Source organism: Morone saxatilis, unplaced genomic scaffold (genome assembly GCF_004916995.1).
Source record: "Morone saxatilis isolate NCDOM2014 unplaced genomic scaffold, NCSU_SB_2.0 Contig22, whole genome shotgun sequence".
NCBI lineage: Eukaryota > Metazoa > Chordata > Actinopteri > Moronidae > Morone > Morone saxatilis.
Genome location: NW_023339785.1, coordinates 3,189,552 through 3,211,123, shown reverse-complemented (window position 1 = coordinate 3,211,123; position 21,572 = coordinate 3,189,552). Strand labels below are relative to the sequence as shown.

General features: G+C 39.9%; 1 protein-coding gene across 1 annotated transcript in view; it reads right to left on the bottom strand.

Moving 5' to 3' along the window:
- htr4 (5-hydroxytryptamine receptor 4) overlaps positions 1-21,367 on the bottom strand; it is a 174,541-nt gene extending 153,174 nt beyond the window's left edge. The window contains exon 1 of the mRNA XM_035668714.1: positions 21,142-21,367. The gene's annotated coding sequence lies outside the window, so the exon portion shown is untranslated. The remainder of the gene's footprint in view (positions 1-21,141) is intronic.
- Between the last annotated feature and the right edge of the window lie 205 nt (positions 21,368-21,572).

Here is a 21,572-nt window from a genome sequence, read left to right as displayed (position 1 = left end):
TTTACACGTTGAGGAGCATGAACAAAAATAAGCATTTAACCCCAAATTTTCTCATGAGGTGGTTGCTTACCAGCTCCATCCTGTCTCTGTCACACAAACATGCTGTCTTAATTAGAGTGCATCCATATTACATTTTAAATCACATTTCTTTTCCAAAATGGTCTCCAGATTGGAAAAATAAAAAGAACATCAGCTTGGCTTGTTAGTATGCACGGGGGAAAAGGTCACATCGCAGCCTCTCTGTGGTTTGTTTACATAGCCAGTCTGGCTGCCGTGCATGTTAGTGCGTCCCTCCGTGTGTAACTGAGTAGAATGTCAGTAAATTACGGGTTTAATTCAAGCAAAGCAGTGTTGGTCATTGTTGGAAAGGCTAGCAAAGACGGTTTTATAGAGTTTTATTTATTTTTTCAGTCCAGTTTGAAGTGTGTTTTTATCATCTGCTTGATAAATTTACTGTTTTTGTCAATGGAGACTGGTTGGACGTAGCAGTCTGAGATGATGGTGCTCTTGTGCACGACTCAAATGAATCTGCTTTCTGTGCTGAAAGGGTGATGTGATACGACTGAAAGATCCAGACAGCCATTAAATGGACCTGGAGGTGAGATTGTTCTGTTAAAAGAAATGAATGTCTGTTTTTGTAGCGCTCAGTGACCAGGAAACATTGCCAGTCAAATTTATTTAATTTGGGGGGAAATTTCAGGTGGTTAAATGTAAGTAAACATTTATGCTCTAGATCACTACAAATAGCGTATGTAGGGCTATTATATCACCACGTGATGTAGCTCAATAATTCATATCTGACAGTAATGCATCTCTGATGCATATATTTAAGAGCAATTTCTCTTGCTTTAATCAGATTTTCATGCATGATTTATTTTTGTCACATGCATGTTCTTTAAATCTGAGAGTAAACACCTTGTCTCACTTGTCCCACATCTATAGTACCCTGACCATCTGGTTTTGGTATTACTGCCTGTGCTGCCTGCTGACTGTTGTTCTGGAAGGATCCAATACAGACATGTGCTACAGTTTATTTCCAGTAACATCATATATGCCCTGGATACATTTACATTTCAACGTTAACAAGACTTAATGAGTCCTCAGCCACTTCTACAACCGTTTGTGTGATATGATTATAATCCTTAATGGGTCGTGTGTGTTTATAGCAGCATTTGTATGTGATCGAGAATACAATCTGATTAACCAAGACACATGATAAATGGTGCAAACAGAATAAGTTTGTGGATTTACAGTTGGACACTCAGTCACACACATCCTTAGTTTAGATGCCTTTTTCTGTATCTGAATATTTTTTTCCAATTTTTTTTCATTTTCTGTGTTTATTTCTCTCTCCCCTTGTCTCTTTCTCACTTTCTTAAGTTCAGTTTTAAAAGGACTTTAGATAAGTATTGTATCCTTTTCCTTGAAGCACTTCTACAACAGCTAATGTAAAATTAGAAAGCACTCAGAGTGCATTACTCTGCCATGAGTGCACAGTCTATTAAATTTCTTATTTAGTAGATTGTGCAGTCGTGTTTTCGCAGGGTTTATTTTGTTTTTTGTCTACATCTGGTTCCAGATCTGTGACCAGGGTTTCACCAAGTTTAAACAGGTTAAATTTAATAAATTTTACTTTACTTTACTTTTTCATGCCATTATGAAATCAATTTGAGATCTATTTTAAGTCCATACTGGCAAAAATAAAGTATGAAGGTTATCAAGGATATGAAGGATTAAGGATATTTAAGACATTATACTCATATGAGTGAATTCATGAGAAAACAGTGATAATGCTTAGTATATGTTAAAAGGTGTGCAACCTTCTTTCTTGACCAGTGAAACTTTCCACAAATTCCGTCAAGTTATAAGTTATAATATTGTTTTCTTTTAAAATATCCTGATAACCCACAGAAAAATACATCAAAATTGGAATTAAATATTTCAGGGCTAATTGTGAAGAAAAAAACACAATTGTCTCCTGCGGGAAAACACAGAAATTCCAAAATCTAATCAGTGTTTCCTTTTCCCCTGAACTTTATCTTATACTCTATTCCAACAAAGTTTGTAGAAAAGAAAAATAGATATGTGGAATTCTCTGAGAGTTTCCTCTTTGCCTCTATCTTCTCTATTTTTCTCTTCCAGTAAGGGCCCCAGTCTGAGCTGGTTAAATCCCAGGGAGGGATTGTGTGTTTCAGCACTGGTTTGAGTTTCACACTAAAATTCCAGTCTACATTGCTCACACACACACACACACAACACTGGAACTGCATCCCATAACTCCAACACCCCGACCCTCACCTCATCATATCTGGATGAAAATAGCAGTACTCAGACACGATGTGAACCATCTTGGTTCTTCCACCATGTTTTCATTTATCTATCTGCAACGGTCAGACGTTTATGAAAAATAAACAGTGCAGAGCTCAGTGCTTGACTCCTGCCTGACTCCTTTGAAGCGTCTGGGTAAATAGTTGGTCCAGTAAAGACCAAATCTGCCTAACAGTGCTTGCAGTTTTCTGACAAATTGATGACTCAGTTTTTAAACATTTCCTCTAAAAGAACATGTTTTATAGTGGAAGCTGCTCGATGGAACCAATACAGCGACTAAGTGGGTCACCTCAGAGAATGAGTGCATCGCTGAGGGGGATCATCGCTGTCTTATTCACATACATGCATTTGCCCTCCCATTTTTTGACTAATTGAGGAAGTTCCTTAACCTCCAAGTTCTTCACTAACTAGTTAAGGATGGCTTCAGCACAGATCTCGAACTCTTTTGAACATGATTAATTTTAATGTTTATGTTGGTGGCAGTTTTATCGTTGTGCCATTACGGAGATATTACAAAAGCCTTCTACAGTGTTTGCTTGATTGAGAGATGCTCTCAGCACACCTCAGCCCCTTCCAGGATTCACTTTAATGAATTAGGATTTTTGTGGCTCCAGTAACTCCACTCTGGAGCTGTGCCTACATCCAAATGTATTGCAAATGTAAACCAAAAGCAAAAAAATATGCAAATGAATACTTGTTTCCATCCACTATACTGTTATGCGATTATCAGGAGTTGGTTCATCATGATAAGCAATATATGGCACCATGTCAACAGTCAGAAAACCAGAAGAAGAGGTTGCAAGATGAAGTAATTAAAAGTGCGCCAGTCGATGCTGAAACTCAAATGGTTTGACTGTATTAATGTGAGTATTATAGAGCCATAGGAGCAATGAGGAAACAGCTCATCAGTCATGTGAACTTAAATAGGAAAACTGTTCCCATCTCCCATAAAGCTAATTAACAATTTTTCAAAGAAGGCACAAACCACCTCAAGCAAGCATAAAAACCTTTTTCGGATTTTCCATTTTCATCAACTTTTTCTAATGCAATACTTCAAAATATGCATCAAAATAAGTTGATGGAAACACTGCTAATATGGTAGAAAACCAAAATAACAAACAGCACAACACAACATGCAACCATTGATATTGTCAATCTGCCCAACAGCCATTCAAGAGGATAAATCCTAATTACCCTGGGTTCTAATTTAGTAATCACAAGTGCAAATTTTCACTTGTCTGACAGAATGACAGTATTCCTCTTAAACAAAAGACTGCATTCCATTCAGCCTAAGCTTCAGATGAATGCTAGACGCAACTCAGATGAGTTTATGTGTACCGAGTGCAGTTCAGTCTGATTAAAGATAAGTAAAATGTGACAATGTAGAGCTGAGCTTGACAAGCGAAGTCTGAGATAGGTAACCTAGCCTATCCTCTGGCCTAAACTCACATTTTTGCTCCTCAGTGGTAAATGGACTTGTATAGCACCTTTTCTAGTCTTCCGACCACTCAAAGACACATTCACACACCAATACACTAATTCACAGCACCAAAAGCAAATTGGGGTTCAGTATCTTGCTCAAGGACACTTTGGCATAAGAGGGCTGGGATCGAACCGCCAACCTTCCGATTAGTGGACGGCCCGCTCTACCTCCAGAAATGCAGGAATCCTCTCTTTTTAACAATTTGGTTACCTGGAGTGTGACGAGCATCACAGCACATTGTCAGGTGTCATTGGGCTAAAAAAATAAATCTGTGATTTCTTTACAAAATGCTTAACAAGAAAAGCATCAATCCAGCACACACACAGACACACACACACACACACACACACACACACAACCCACTCAACACAACTCAATTAGCTTGTTGTGGATTTTAGCAGCCAATCAAACATCAAAAGGCAGTTTGTGTGTGATGTCTTCATGTACGATATATATAAGTTTGGATCACAGTGTGTTGGCTTTATTCATACCACTATCTGCATGTGTGTGTGTTGACTGCAGGTGGCCAGCCTTCAGAACAATGTTCACACACTCTTCAGTCTCTTTGAAGTGAGCTTTGATGTAGAGCAGCTGAGAAACACACTTTAAATGAGGATTACAGTGATATTTCATTCGGCCAGAGGGATCTCACTTCTCTCACACACACAAACACTTCAGATAATACCGACATCCCAGATGTTCATTCATATTTAGTGACGAGTGAATGTAGCAGTTGGCTCTGACATGATTGTATCAGTTCTGATTCAATTTTCAGTTATTAGCAATTCTGCTCCTTTATCTTCTTAACAATTTCGCTTCACATGAAAATATACAAATGTATCAAAATCAAATGTTTGATTCAAAATTTGAATGGTTCATTTTGGTAAATTTTTGCATGGAGAACATTTTTTAAAATATTTAATTAATAATAATGACAATTTTTGTTCAAATAAGGACATATGGTAATGATTCATTTTACAGGTCTCTAATTTTGTAATCATTTTGGAATTATTTTGAAGAATTAACTATGTAATTTGATTCATATTATATGCGAAAAGAGATAGTGTTCGATCTGTTCTATTATTATTAATTCCAACTAAATACAAACATAACTTTGAAATCATCTAGTCATTGCAAACATGCAAAAAAATGTGACATGGTATACCTTCCAGATTATTGGGTATGTAAATAATTTATGAGATTTAAGAATGAACAAATTTTTTTCTTTTTGCACCTTCAACAATGTATTTTTACCTGTTCAACATTTTCCCTCCAGACTTCTCCAGTAGCAATTTCTGCTTTTCTTTCTGCCATTTTACAGTTCTTTTCCTCTGCACCTCCATTCTGCTCTGCATGGCTTCTGGGTTTGATGTTAGAAGCTTGTTAAAGTCAAAATGTACCACAACTCCTGCTCCCCTGGGTGAACATCTCAGAAATGGAGTGGGGATCACGGGTCATTGCTCCAGTCACATGGCCGTGTAACATTTGCTATGTGACTGAAGCAAACTGCTCTCAAGCCTGACTTTTTAAAACATGTCACAGTCTCAGGTCGTGAGCATTTTTGGTCCAAAACCCAAAATGAGACACTTACCCTTTCCAGAATGGGTACGCTGAACATAATGACAACAGAGTTGCAGTCATTGTAAATAACTTTAGATAATAAACTAAACACATAATAGAATCTAAATGTAAATTGAGAATAAGAGCAACAGCTAAATGGGTAAAATGTAAATGTAAGTGCAGGCCGGGACTGCAGTAAAATGGAAATATGTGTGTGCTTGTGCATTTTTCTACAAGAGAAAGAGAGGGATAAGGTCAGGAGCAGCAGTCTGGGTTTGTTAATCGGTGTTTGTGAGCCAGAAACAAATCACAATCAATCTCAGTTCACTCCTCCAGTGCTTTGATTCCCTTCATCAGCATAACTTGAATAATGAGGCAGGTTTTGACAGACAGAAAGGCTGAGTCACAGGTCCAGTCAATAAAGCTGCCTGTACTCGATCCTGCCTCAGTCTGTGTCTATAACAGTATATATATAGCCTACTTATTGCTGTGACATTTGAGACAGTCGCAGACACAAGCAACTGTTTTTCTAAATAATAAATAAAACTGAAACCCTGAACAGCCAGCAGATTGTTTATCTTTCATAGCTCTAAGTAACCCCAATGCAGTGATTCCACTTAGAATTATCTGATAAAATTAAAAAAATAAAATGTCTAAAACATAATTATTTGAATATTATTCTTTTGATTTTTCATATTACATTGATTACTATTGTATTAAATAATGCAGGTTTAAATTGGCAAATGTAAACTTCCCCCAGTCGGTAACCCACAAATTCCAAAAAAGAATCTCATTCATTCATGATCTCAGTAGCAATGTCTCCAACAAAATGTATTGCAAAGGTAAAAAAAATAAAAATAAGAAGAAAATCCGAATGAAAGCTTCTATCCACTACCGTTAAGCAATTATTGGGAGTTGATTCATCGAGATAAGCAGTAGGTGGTCTTCAGTCAGAAAAGAAGAAGAAGAGGGCTCATTAAGGTGACACAATCCAAAGAGCACTAGTCGAATCTCGCCAGTCAAATATGAACTTATTCAAAATACATGAGCTAGGGTCACTGGTAGCTGTGGCACTGACTGCTGGTACAAACATCCAGTGTACAGAAAAGTCAGCTGTAAGCTTCAATCTTTTGCAATTGCTGTTTTTGGGTCACAAAATAAAACAATTATTTCCATTAGAAGAAGAATTAGAATTTTTGTATCCTTCTCTTGATAATCAGGTAATTGTCTGGTCTCTGAAGTCCCACAAACTGTTTCAGCAGCTAAATGTCAGGACAAAACAATAAACTTGACACGTCCCTCATGATCTGCTCCAAACACCGTAAAAATTGGCAACTTCCTGCTGTCTACTTTCAAAGAAGACAGATGGTGTAAACCAAGCTACTGCAAAATGAAACAACACTACAGAGGAACATCTCATATGTCCCAAAAGGGCAAAAACACAGTTAAAGGAAAACTGGTTGTATCCTTATGATAAAAGACCTAGTCAGGGAAGAGCAAACACAAAGACCTAAGATGCATTGTTCCCTGTGTTTCAGCTTGAAGAAAGCGCCTGAGTCTTATCGGACATGAAGGCGGACTCCACCAGCCCACAGCCTGCATTCATAAATAATGAGGGAATACATTTGCTTTCTCACATTTTGGGATTTTAGCTGACGCTCTTATCCCGAGTGACTTAGAGAGAGTGTCAGCGCAACGAATTCAACTCCAATAACGCCAACTTTACAAGAAAACAATAGCAAAGCGTGCACAGGTCAGACTTCTTATTCCTGTGGAAGCTGTGAATGAGAAACGTCAGCAAAGAAATGCTCAAGGCTATAAGACCTTAACAGGGATGGGAGAGCTCCTTTTCTTAAGTTAAAAGGTAGCTTATCAGGTGATTTGAACTGCTTTTATGTAACATCAGGTTGGGAGGTTAAAAGTAGAACTGCACCATTCATCATTTATGCACCAGGCTAAAGTTTGGGCACACTGTCTCATTCAAGTAAATGGGAAAAGTGTGTCCAAACTTTTGACTGGTACTGTAGTTCAGATCAGAGAAGGGGGCATGTGGCTGTTTGATTGTACAAAAGGAAAACAAGCCAGAACTTTTTCATTGGTCATATTTTATCTGAAATTTTGCTGCAATCAGGGATGGGACAATATACGATATTATCATGTATGACAATAAAAACACTGATACATTTACCATGGTGAATTTCCAATATCATGAATATCCTCACATGGCTTGGCTTGAAAAAGGTATCTAGCTCTCCAGCATACTGAGGAGAGCCTGCATCTTTCCAGTCATTCCAAAATATATATTGTACATATATATATACATATATATATAATTGGACTTCAGTTTAATGTTGAGTGACCAGGAGAATTTAGTCTGGCTCCACCCACTAAGGATTACTGGAACCAATGAGATTATTTCTGCCTCCAGAGCCTGAAATATTTGTAATACTAAATCAAATCTGTGTGTAGAGCTTGATGTAAACAGCTTTAAAAGAAAACATTACGGCAGGCTAATTTACTGCCAGAGGAGAGCATGAAAACATTTAGGTTGCAAGATCCAATTAATCTCCATCCGAAAGTCATTTTCGAAGTTAAGCTCTGCTGGATTCCTTATCGCAGCTTGTTAGGGATGCACAAACAAACACACATACACACCCTAGAAAAAGATGTATATATATACGTTATGTATACATAAACAAACAGATATACTTGTGAGGAGCATCACTTACATAATTAACTTGCCTCTGGCTAGGAACTGACAGCGTCACACTTAACCTGTTAATAGCATCTCCAAAACATTTGGGTGGACAGCTCATGATTTATTTATCCTATAATCATTACATTACATTCTTACATTCAAGTTGTGATAGAGAGTGACAATCCCAGAGACCAGGAGGTTTGCAATGGAATGGCTAATGAACCTTTCTCAGGAATTGGGAGGTTTGCTTTTTTGAGGGGCAAGGATGAAAAAATAAGAAGGGTACCAGGATGCTGAAGGTTTTGATGCATTTATGGTGAAAGAGCTTAGTCAGTGTTAGTTCAGTTTCATATCAAAGAGCTCAGTCAGACTACATTTATCTACAACATGCAGAAAACTACTCCAGTAATATTAAAACAAACTGCCTACAGTTTATAATGGATCTTTTGAACTGCTCAAACCGCAGACAGACAACCAACATTTCTGACATGCCAGAATTCCAACAGATCATCCAAGAACCAAATCTCTGTTCGCTCATGCAATTAATCAGACATCGCCACCCCTCAAACTGCACGTCAAACAACAACTGATCTGGCAGAAATTCAACCCAATTTTATAATTAGTCCGGGACAACCAATTAATCTGCACAGTGTCTGTCGCTGACACATTTCCGAGTGAAAGAGAATAGGAAGGCAGCGTTTAGTCATGAGAGGGATTTAAATCAAATCCTACAGATAGGATTGGATCATTTAAAAGTCAGTGTGGCTTCATGGACACATTGCAATATGGAGCTGTAGAGACAAATGGAGCTGCAGTGGACTGTTGGCCTCCGCACAAACCTCCCTCACTAGTGTTGTTAGGATATGGATGACATATTTAGCATGTAAAGAACAAAATTAATCATCGCTATTTTCATCATTATTATTATTAGTCTATTGCTATTGTTGCTATTGCTGTGTGTCTGTGTCTTTCTCTCTCTACCCCCGGGGTCTGCTTCTGCCTGTTAAAAGGAAGCTTTTCCTTGCTCGTGGTGGGAACTGTGGAACTGTTGGGTCTCCTTAAATAATTTTATAAGGAGTACGGTCTAGACCTGCTCTATTTAAAAAGTGTCTTGAGATAACTTCTNNGTGCTATACAAATAAAATAAAATTGATTCAGTAATTGATAAAGTAAAACTGGGACACAGAATTGTGAAAAAAGAAAAAGTTTCATTTCATTGTGTCTTTACCCCAAAAATTGAATTTTTACCCTTAAGGAGTAACTCTCTGGTTTTAAGTTTCAAATCTGACCACACCCTCAATCACTGATACTGGAGGTGTGGCTGGGTGTGGTCAAACATGTGCTCTGTTGCACCTGTAACTACACTCAACAGTGATGTCACAAGTTCCTGTACATCACTGCAGCAAGCTGTTATAGCTGGAGGTCGGTGAAGGCAAGATTTTCACTAGGTGTTAAGAAGAAGTGAGGGCTTGAGAAAATGCACCAAATGTTCTTAACTTAAACTGTTTAAGGTTGCAGTGTGTAACTTTTAAAACAATAACAAACTTGCTGAAACATTCACTATAATAATCAAACAATAACAATAATATAATAATAATTTAAAAAATCTGTTGTTTTTGTTCAGACCCTGAGAATTCTTGCAAATGTCATAAGGAGCACTAGGAAGAGCCAAAGGAACCCATCCGTCAGATTATCCGTCTCATGAACTACTGTCAGGATTTAGTGAAAGTTTCAGCAAATATGACAATAAGATATTTTTAGTTAGTTACCTACTGCAGCTTGACACTGTCTACACCGGACACGTTTCCACCATGTCTTTCAGTCACTGTTCTCACACCTCTTCTCTTTAGTCTGACAGTACACACAAACTGAAGCAGTAGTGTGACTGAACGCATCGGGTCTAAACACTGAGTACTGCAACTGCTGCTTACCTGCTGCTCATATTACACGGCCGGTGTCAACAAGGTGTCAAAATCAAATGGGTAGATAGAAGTTCAAGAGCACACAAGACAAATATATCGACTCACAGCAGCAACAATCTACTAGAAAGGAAAAAGCCATCCATTAATGGAAACATTTTCTAACATGCTGTCATGAAACTTCTCTGTTAAGTTTTTGGCTGAATGAAGTTGTCACTGCTCAAACAGAATCTCTTTCTGTTCTCAGACTCGCTGCCTGAGGTGAAACGCCAAAAATAAACACAGACTCCCTCTCTTCAACACTAAACCACTGTCTCTCAGCCCTTTCTCTCACCCTCCACGTTTCCCTTTTCTGCCCTGCACTCTCACGCTCTCTCACATCCTTTTCTCACATCCTTTTCTCTTGTTCGTGAACTCTCACTGCCCTCAGCTCGTCTCCCAACCGCCTCTCTCTGTGTCAATGTGTGTTTTTATGCGACACCGTCTTTCTCCCTTCTGTTTAACCCTGGCTGCTCCATAATGCCTATTTATCATCCACCTACTCTCTTTTCTTTCTTTCGTTCTTGTTTTCTTTGATGTCTCTTAGGTTGTAGTAACTTAACAGGTCATGACAGTAATTCCCTGCATGCACAGGAGTGCCAAGTGCAATAAAAGACAACAACCTGAGTACATTAAGGACAGAGACGTGTGGAAATGTGGAAGTTATATTGGTTTTTTTGCTGAAAAAAAAACATATCACACTGACATTATTGTTATTTGCATCTATGTCCTCATACATGTGTGAAGGGATCTTTAACCAAAATGGACAAGTCAACATTTGTACACACATCATGCAGCGATTGGGCAGCTGAGGGGAGGTGAGAAAATAAGCATGGGTGGAACTTCTCACTTAAAGTTTTTTTTTGTCAATCTAAACATTACTCTTTCTGTCACCTCTCCTGTGAACAACCAAGTGCAACAATGAATGCCTCGCAGGAGAGACTCTCTATGATGGCTGTGTGGCCGTTTGGTACGACTATGCAGACTTGTGCTTTCCGACATGGTCAGACGCTTCTTCATAAGTATATCCCCGCCTTTAGGCTACTGCTGGGTTATTTTTATATTTAGTGAAAAAAAATACTACCTGGTAAAGATTGGCCATGTTTTAAACAAACCAACACTAACGGAAAGAAACTGACACGTAGATAAGTCTCCTGTGTCAAAGTCTGTTTCCCTGCTGATCTAATCATCCACCCTAACCTCCTCCCCAAGAGGCGGTATATCAACATCACTCTACTTCCCCCATTGCTTCTGACGGAGTCATAATTCACACAGCCACAACAGGTCACTTAAACATAGTGTCATCTTAAGCGTTCAAACAAATGATCAATGCTGCTCTTTTCCTGCTGAGGACTAGAGCTGTAAGAAAATAACAAAAAAATATAGTATCGCAAAATTTTGTTTTGTGATAGTGTCACGATTCTCAAAAACATTGTTGATTTCTGTGTTTAAACTTCCAACTGCTAGATAGCAGTGTTGTAAATGTAAACTTTTATTTACGCACATGGCAATATATCGCTAACAGTATATATCGCAATATATTATAATATATATATTTATTGCAAAAACTCATAATATAACACACTTCTTAATGGAGTGTGCAGTATCTTCTTTTATCATTTACAAAACATATTTGTTCACTACTGTACTATATTTCTTTGTTTCCTTCATGTGTAATTGAATCAGTTGACTTCATATTTATCTTAACTGGCACTCCTTTTCGACTTCTTCTTTCTTAGTTGCATTTGTTATTTTTTATCTTTAGGGATTAAAAGATTAGTCAATTAATTGATTATTACGGGGAAACAGATATTTTCATGTGTGTGCCTTTATTAGCGAGTCGGCAGAAAATAAGGGGAGAGAGATGAGAGAGCTATGTATCAACCAAAAATGCCAACATTCACTGGTTCCATGTATTTGCTGCCTTTCTCTGTTTTATATCCTTGAGAGTATGTTTGGGGTTTTGGACTGTTGGTCATACGGAAAAAGCTATTTGAATATGTCAGCTTGCCCTCTCGTAAAATTACGATAAGATTTTTCTTTTTCTTTTTTTACTATTTTCTGATATTTCTTGGACTAAACAGACCTGTGTGTTTAGAAAATTAATTGAGAGATTAAATAGATAATGGCAATACCTGCAGCCCTACTTATCTCTTAGAACCTGATTGAATTTGCACAACACTGGCAATGTCAATGACAGTCAATCTCTCGTTCAATCTTGAACTTCCTTGTTGTCCCCTCTCTTTCTCTCTACTGTCTTTATACAGTGGTGCTGAGGCTGACGATCAAACTAACTTCTTCACTCCCTCTCAGTCCACAAAACTTAATTTCTCTCTTAAATTCTCTTTTTTCTTAAATCCTCAGAGTTGCTGATTGCTCTGATTCCTCCCACACTGTCAGCTCCCACCACCCTGAATCCCACAAAGGTTGGAGTGATATGAAAGCCTTGCTGTGTTTAGCTGAAGCTGCATTCAGAAGCAGATCTGACAGTGTAGCGCGTCAAGGATGGAGATAATTACCTTTATTTAGCAGCTCCGATGCATACAACAGGCTGAGTGGATCGGAAAGACTCTGACGCTGCTGAACAATATGCAAATCGCATCGTCTGCCCTGACACTGTATTCTCATGTTTGAATTAGTCGGTATATGCCTCTTTACGTGTCTTTGTTTCTCTGTACAGAATACTACTGCATGTGAAGTTGGCCCAGATACAGCACTGAATTATGGTCCACAGGTGATCCAGGTCTGGTAGCCACATATGGCCCATGATAGAGCCATATCTCAGCCAAATGTATGACCATAGCTGGCCCTATGTTGGACCAGACAAGTTTCAGTATTAGGTCCAGATGTCAGTTTTCAACTAATCCTTCACCAAGCCACTTCATTAATACGCACACTTGCCATTTGGCCCAGATAAAAAATCCCTCAACGACAAATGATGAACAAGTTTTTATTGATTTTTCACATCACAACATTTGCAAAATTGTCTCTCTTCCTCTCCTCTGGTCGAACACAGGGTCAAAATGTGGCCAGTGATGGTTATACAGTTGGCTGAGATGTGGCTATGTCATGAGCCTAATGTGGCTACCAGATCTGGGCCACCTGTGGAGCATACAGTAACTCAATGCTGGACCGAGCGTATGCGCCAGACCAATTTTGCTATTTGGAATGTTGATGGTCAAAATTGGAAGAGTCATCTGCTTATATTTCTCCTTAAAGGAAAATTCTAGTTTCACAAGTTTTTCTAGAGTTTTGTTTGATTATAACATTGTACTCAAAGTACTAGTCTGACTGCAGGTAACATGATCAGACAGGATGTAAATTACCCAACAGTTTATCCAGATTATCTAAACCACTTTATTTCAAGAGGAAACCGAAATACTAATAATCCCACTGCACTGGAAAACTACGGTTAGTACAGGCAGCAAAGTTAAAGCAGCAGTCTATTTTGGTAATTAACTTATTGTTCAGCTATGTTTTCTCTGATCTGGCGGTTTGTTTAAAACCCGTCTAAATACCTGCTTGTGTTGTGCCATAAGACTTATTTTTAATGTCACCATGTTTTGGTCAGTCCAATGTTATTATTAATGGCAGAAACAATGGCGATAACAAAATAAAGATCAAAGTTGTAATAAGCTAGAATTATCATTTAATATACATTCAATAGCAGTGGTGTCACATCAGTAACACTGCAGCCTTGAAAAGATGTTAATGTTCAGTCAGTGTACTTCATCTAGTCAATCTTGAGAGTGTCCCATTCCCATGTGGACACCGCTGGACTGGCCATCGGCTGCCTGGGGTACTCCGGTGGTATGGTGGTATTCCTACTGAACCGATGGTGTATATTTTTACTTTTAAATGGTACTAGTATTGCTAGTAAATTGGTTTTAGTTCTCATGATGTACTATTGGTTACACAACTGGTAGATCGCCCGATTAATCAGTTGATTTCTGGCTGACCAGATTGCACAGCCGCAGGGCCGATTGCCCCCTCTTTTGGCCTCGCTGCCAATCAAGTTGAATCCAGCTACAGGAAGAGAGATGATTCAGAATGTTTTAAAATGTGTGGATGTGCAACAGAGATGCGGAAAGGAGCGCGGGAAAAAATTTAGAGCTAAAAAAGAAGACAGCCCTTGCAGTGCGGGATGTGGCGTGACAATGTGGTTTAAATAACACACGATGTTTGCTCGATGCGCTTTTGAGCTGAGTTGATGCGTGAGTGCTCGTGACTGTTGCAGCGCTTCCTCTTTGTTGTTGGCCACCCCCGCCCCATAGACACGACCTGTTTCTCCAAGGCGGGTGTTCTAATTTTCTGAATGCAAGTGTGACAGGTGCGCGCGGTTTTTAATGTTCTGCTGCCAGAAGCCTGAAAGTGAAGACTTTACGGGTCCGCCCCCGCCCCCGCGGCGAGTTCGTATTGTTACTCCCGGCGTTTCAACTTTTCCTGGTCGGTTGCAGGTTATATTTTCCTCACGTGGGTCCACGGGCCAAGTTGAGCTGCAGTTGTCAGTGAGCGTGCGTTAGCAATCCGCTGCAGGTGGACGTGTGGGGGTTCGAATCTGACTTGTGGCGATTGCCCAGGATTTACTGTAGTTACCGCCTGAGTATATTGCTCCCCCGGTCACAAAGGTACTTGCCACCCTGTGGCAGTCCCTTGTATAAAGAGTTCACATTCCTGCCACGCCCTCGCTTTAAGCTTTTATTAGACATAGTTGAGCGGACATACAGCGAACGCGAACGACGAGTGCTACAATGCTTTAGTTGACAAGAAAGTTTTGTTATTCATGTCATTTTAGGTTCATTGTCTTTCTATCAATACCTGGTGGGCTTATCTCGGCTCAAAATGCCCAGGCTGATTTTTTGTCCCAGTCCAGCCCTGCATGTGGACCAAAAGAACTTGATGATGAACTAATGCAATCGCAGCTGAGGATTCAGCTCCACTAATCTCCTTGTTACTTTTGCTAATATGTTTTGCACATTTTTTCCCAGCTTTGATTACTCATCTTCAAAGTGACAAACACATCATGAATGTATTATGTATGGCTGCCCCCAAATAGTCGACTTAATCATTAGTTGAGTCTTAGTTGACGTACTTTTCATTAGTGTTGCAAATGCCAACCTGGCCTGGGAGCTTGAAGGACAGGGGGAGTTTAAACATTACTAACATAGGCAGGGGGGCCCAGTGGCTCCCAGCTTCAATGGAGACCAGCTGATTCGCAGCGGCTCCGACCAGGACTCTGGGGATGAAGACATGGTGGGTTCAGGCAGGGAGAGGAGAGGAATGAAACCGAGGAAGAGGAGCGAGTCTGTAGCAAGTTAATTTGTAGGTAACTGTTAATGTTATACATCATCCATCATAGTATTGCAAGTATTTGTTTTTTGTGAGGTGGAAGTTATCTATTCCCTGTTTTACACTGTCACTGGTTACAGCATGGGTGAGTTTGCTTGGTTTTTGCTACAGGTTGTGTAAATGCAAATTCTGTAACTGATTAAGCTTGTGATTTGAATGCAATTAATTACACAGCCCGACGCTAAAGCATGTTGCTGTCAACCTGTCAGGTGTGACGACTACAACGGACGTAGAGACAGAGAGAGACAAGCAGACAGTGAGGGAAAGTGAGAGAGAGAGAGAAGCTGATTGATTCTTAGCAGATGCTCTTTTGTGTGAGTGTGTGTGTTATTGAGTCAAACTGCTGGATCCTTACATAAGCTCATTTTGAGAGAGAAAGAGAGAGCGAGAGAGAGAGAGAGAGAGAGAAAGAAATTGATGGAATATGCATGTGTGCGTGCAACTCCATATCTTTATTTTACACATGGTCTTTCCTTCATCTGATGGCCTCTTAGTGAACCTCTATTAAAAACCCCTCAGGATAAATTCAAAATGCAGCACAAGACTTTCACAAGAGTTTCTGACCCAACATCCACAAATTGCCAAGTACTTGCAGGTTCAGCATGTGTCTCTATGTACATTTACAATAACTGTCTGTATACGTCTGTTTGCATTGTCAACCACATCTCTTATAAATGAATGTTCACTTTGCGCCCCTGTTTTGGGGAACTCTATCTGCCCTAAAACTAGTTCTCAACCTCCACAATTGCTGCCAGCATTGTGTTCCACTGAGTCTGGCATTGAGCTCACTAGAAAAACAATTGACCAAAAAGAGCTTTATAGGTGGGATTAAGAATTGAAAGGTCATCTTCTTGTGCCAGAGCCAGAAACATTTGCATAAAAATGGCAGTGGCAAAGCTGTACATGCTTGACTTACAAGAATAGCAACTCTCAGTTCTTTGAAAAGTGTAAAAAGTGTTTAACTGCTAAGTACCACCACAGCTTCCATGTTGACTGAAAAGGACAGTAAGGGGCCAGGCACCTATTTTATCACTCTTTATGTTGCCTGCTTTTAATACCTGTGTCATTGATTTGTTTCTCTAGTGAAGCACTTTGAGCTGCATTCTGTTATGAAAGGTGCTATGTCAATAAAGTTTATTATCATATCATTTTCATTATTATTATTATTATTACTGGTTGGTTAGTGCAAAGCAATTGTGTCTGACACCATGTGTTCATTGTCATTAATTTGTCACTGGTTATTATCCAATCATAGCAAATAATGTACATTAAAGGTGTAGTTTTGTTTAGGCAAACCAGTGGATAGAGTTGGGAGAAAGACTATCTTCACTGATAAATGACAAAACTTTGAATACACTCACTCGCTGTGTGAGTTGGGCCAAAATCCAAATACACCAACTGCTTCACTTTCCCTTTGGGATATGAACAGTGCCAATGGAGCCACACTGCTAACTCCACTGGCACTGAACAGTGCGGGTCAGCATTATGTTTGCCCAAAACCAAATAATGGATTCAGAAAATTTGCATATACATCATTTGAAGACTGGGTTGCAATTTTTATTTTGCCAGCACATTATGGCACCAAAAGTCACACAGATTATGATAATATTACACTCTAAAGTTATAAATACCCTTTACACAGGGAAATGATCCAAACAATAGACTTTTTTCACAGCAGCCAAATGTTACCAATGATAGTAACAAAGGTTCTGTTCCATTCAGGTCAAACAGAGTCAGGGTGCTGCTATTGAGCTTGTTGGCTCACTAGCTCTGCTACGCTTAATATATGTCCTTAATTAGTATCATTGGTAACACTAGGGCCACACAATTAATCAAAGTATTATCAACATTGCAATGTGGCAATGTGGCATGCAAATCACAGAAGCTGTGTTTTTTTTGATAAAGGTCAAATGTGTGACAAAACAGCATTTTATTTAAGTACTGTTGTTCTGAAGAGTACCCTGACCTACGAATCTCCAAATTCTACAAATTGTCATTCTATATCATTGTCAATCATGATTTTAATATTTTTTTTCAGTGAAAATTTAATTTGTGGCTCAAAAATCTTAATTTTCGCACTAATCATGAATCATATCGCAATACCTGTTAACATAATCGAATTATCTTTTTTTTAACCAAATAGTTTATTCCTAAGTAACACCTGTGTTTACCCTACTAGTTCATGTCAAAATGGCTGCTGTGAAAAACGTCAATAAATCGACTGCTGTTTCATTTGTCTCAATCGATCTCGAACTTGTTAAGTTCGATTCTATTTCATAACTGACTAACACAACTGTTGTTATAGATGTTAAAGTTTAAAAAACACTGCACATCAGTGCCTGAGTGAGCTGTTTTACTATTAATGCATCACAATTGTTTGTGCTCTGGCGCTCTTTCTATTTTCCTGCCCCTGCCCCTCAAACAGCCTGAGTCCGCCACTGTCCCTGCCTGCCAGCTCAGTCACACTGTACATCAAGTCCCAGACTGTACATAGCGACAAAGTGCCGGGTGTCAACACGTGTAGTGATATACAGTCCTGATTGTCCTCCACTGAATGTCAACTGCTGCTCTACTGTACCATGCATAACAGTCCGTGTGATACTAAACTAATCAATACTAGAATCACTTTCTTTGACATTTGTATTGAGTGCTCTATACAGTGCTAAAACATTAACTGACTCTAAATATAGCCTATGGTTACAGGAACAGCAGGATGTCAGAAAGGACAGACACACAGTTTACGTCAGTATAAAGGGTACATCAGTCTGTCTGTCTTCAGTATTGAGATAAGCTTGAATTATCCCCAAAAAACTGTGACTCAGTGTTTAGACTTAAGCTCTCAAGAGACATACATTACTCATAATCACCACCACCCCCAACCAAATCCACAGCTTTTCAAAGCTCTCAACCAATTTCATCACATTGTTTTGGTTTTCTGATCCATCAAGTTATAGTCCATATAGCTTTTACCAACCCCCTCAACATGACCTGCTCAGCAAGAAACAGTGGAGAGAAATTCTGTACGCTAAGGTGTGAGCTAGAAGATCTTGACAAGTTCATAAAGTAAAGATTTGTTGATGAAAGTCTATTTTAAATTCTACATTCTGCCCTCTAGTGGACAATAATCATTTAATGCAGCTTTTACGTAAAAAAAGAGAAAAGAATCAACGGCAGCAGTTGATTGCTGAAAATTAAAGTCTAATATTGTCCAACCAATGGTCCATCCATGACTCCATCTAACTCTTCTAGAGTTAGCCCTGATTCACTTGTATATGTGAAGTCCATTTCAGTTCAATGTGAAAACCACAGCAGAATAAATCTGTTTTCCTTTTCCTTGAAAATAAATGCATCTGTTTGTCTAATTTCTTCCACTTGTGCACATCTGGGTCACACAGTTTAGCTTAGGTAGCTTGCCCCCTCCCCCCAGCCCTTCCTGGGGGATCCCGAGGAATTCCCAGGCCCCAAGACATATATAATCCCTCCTGTGTGTTCTGGGTCCCCGGGGCCTCCTCCCAGTTGAAAACACTTCATAAAATGTCAGAACTAATGACAAATTCTCCCCAAGAGTCTGATATTTTATCTCAAGATTCCTCTCTGATCGGCTGCCAAAGTATTAAATACCAACATGAAACAAAGAGAAGATGAATTAAATCTGCTGCCAATCAGCTAGTCAGTCAGTGATTTAGATTGAAGGAAATAAGCTGTAGGTTTGATCGCACCTTGTGTCACAGCAACAAACCTAAACTGGTGCAAACACAGCCTCAGTGGACATGAAAACACTGACGCACAAATTTGTGCATATACGCAACCTTGCATAGTTTTAAGGCAGTCACTGTTATATACAGAACACACACACACACACACACACTTATTCATACTGTACACAGACTTCCAAACAAATGGCCAACTTGAGCTCTACAGGAAAGCAAAGCAATAAAAGCCGACATAATCACAGGCACTTCTGCAGAAGAGCTTCTCCTTCTTATGGTGTGGGAGGAGAGATTTACATCCACAAGTCGATTCAAGAAAGCTGCTGCTGCTGAGCAGAGACTATTTCTTATTTATCTCTTCTGAAAGAGGACATCTTCTCTTCCTGATGCCTCTGTGTGCACTGACTATACGTGTATTGTTCCAGTGTGAATAATGGGTGTGTGCTTGCGTATGTGGGTGTCTTACGTAAGCAGAACAGAAACTTTAAAAACAGATTTTAGCCATGTCAGTCGTGGAGTCCCGACGCCCACGGCGATGTAGAACTTACACCTGAAGTCATTTGCATTGACTGTAAAATTGCGAGAACTCTGGCTGCGTTCCAGTACATCTCACATTATCTTCAGGCTCTAAGTGGCTGTGGGCGAGCTGGAGAGAGTGTGAACTGTGAATGATACAGCTGTGATCCTCCAAACATCATATCAGTCAATACAGAGACACACTGTACCTGCACCTTTGATCGAGGCACGTTCCCCTGCATGTCTGCTCCATAGATATTACATAACCATAATATTCAAAGCGCTGGAGTGACTGAACAGCAATATCACTCAAGTACAAGTGAAGTGTTTAAAGTACAAATGACAGGAATACATCTCAGAAGCAGTACTGAATGTCAAGCAAGCAGCTGTCTGTCTGTAATGTTGTACAGCATTTGAACGTTTTACAAATGAAAGAGATGCAAGGCAAATTTTTGAGGAATCTGACTAGTGCAATCGATATAGCGTAACATTATCCTATCAAATGTAAAATGTAGCAGCCAGAAACTCATTGACTTACTTACTAATTCCCACCTCCAAACATAAACATTAAATAGTCCTGAAATCTTCACTGCTTTTTGCAGTTTTTTAAGAGAAAACCAATGGAAAGTCAAATAAAAAGCATATTTACTCACTTTCATTTTAAGATTTGTCACAAAACAGCTAAGAGCATCCCGAGAAAAGAGCAGAGGGACAGAGTGAAACCACATATCCAAATAAAAGAGCACAAATGAGTTCAATCAGAATCAAACCCATAAAAAGTCAACAATCAAGCCAGTTAGTGGCTGCACAGAAACACAATAACTCCCAATAAACTGATCGTCCAGCACTGGCTGTTCACTTACAGGATCCTGCGGGTCTCTTCACGCACACAACATGTGACAGCTGAGAGTCACTCTACTCTGTGGATCTATAGCCCTCCTTATCGATAGATTACTGATCGGAACAGAGAGGCTCACTCCTGGAGTCACATGTATGGAAACTATGTGATTCCCATTAAAACAGATCGATATGAAGCGGGAAGATGGGAGTTCCTGCGCGTGGAGGTCAAAAGACCCCATGAAAACTACAGGCTGTGATATTCCCTTTACACATTTTACACAGCAAAAGCAAACTTTGGCAGCTAGAATCTGTAATTTACCTGATGTATGCACATACCTTCACACGTCCTATTAGCCCTGCCACCACCACCACACGTTCCTACATCATTATAACGATCACACAATGCCACAAAGTTTAGATTAAGCTCGCTTACAAATGTATATCTAATATGGGACTATAACTGCTACCCATCCGGGGATTCCAGAAACCTCCAGGGTGACTTTAACCTCACATCTGACAACCACAAAACTTCAAATTAAAGTAATACTTTTTCAACATGAGGAAGGTCACACTATCCCCTGGGTTGTGAGCGGCTCTTTATCTACAGAGGTCAAACGCTCCCACTGGAGTCAGGCGACCCGGAGACCCGCACGGCGCAGCAGGCTGATAATCTGCGAGAATAAAGCGGATTGAACTCACCATTTCCTTGTGGAGACGCCGGGTCCCGAAAGCGTGTCACGACACTAAATCCCCATGAGCCAGAATCACATTGTTCTTCAGCCCGAGCTCAGAGCGAATGACTAATTACTGCACCTTAAAAGAGAAAATAGAGTTGGGTCGGGGTTGCGGGCTGACGCTCCTCCCGAGTCCTCAGAGGAATGAAGCGATAAGAGGAGCAGCGGATTCAAGTGGGAATGTGGACAAGAGTCCGTGCGCAAAGACCGGCGAGGAGCGACGCACGGCGCGCGCCTGGAGACCCCTGCGAGGAGAGAGAGAGGGACAGAGCCGGGGGGGCGGTGGGGGAGTGTGGAGAGCCCGGAGAGGGTTCGGGGAGAGGTGAGGAGACCCCGCAGATATTTGGAGAGAGAGAGAGCGCGGAGTGTGACCGGACGGAGCGCGGAGATGTATGG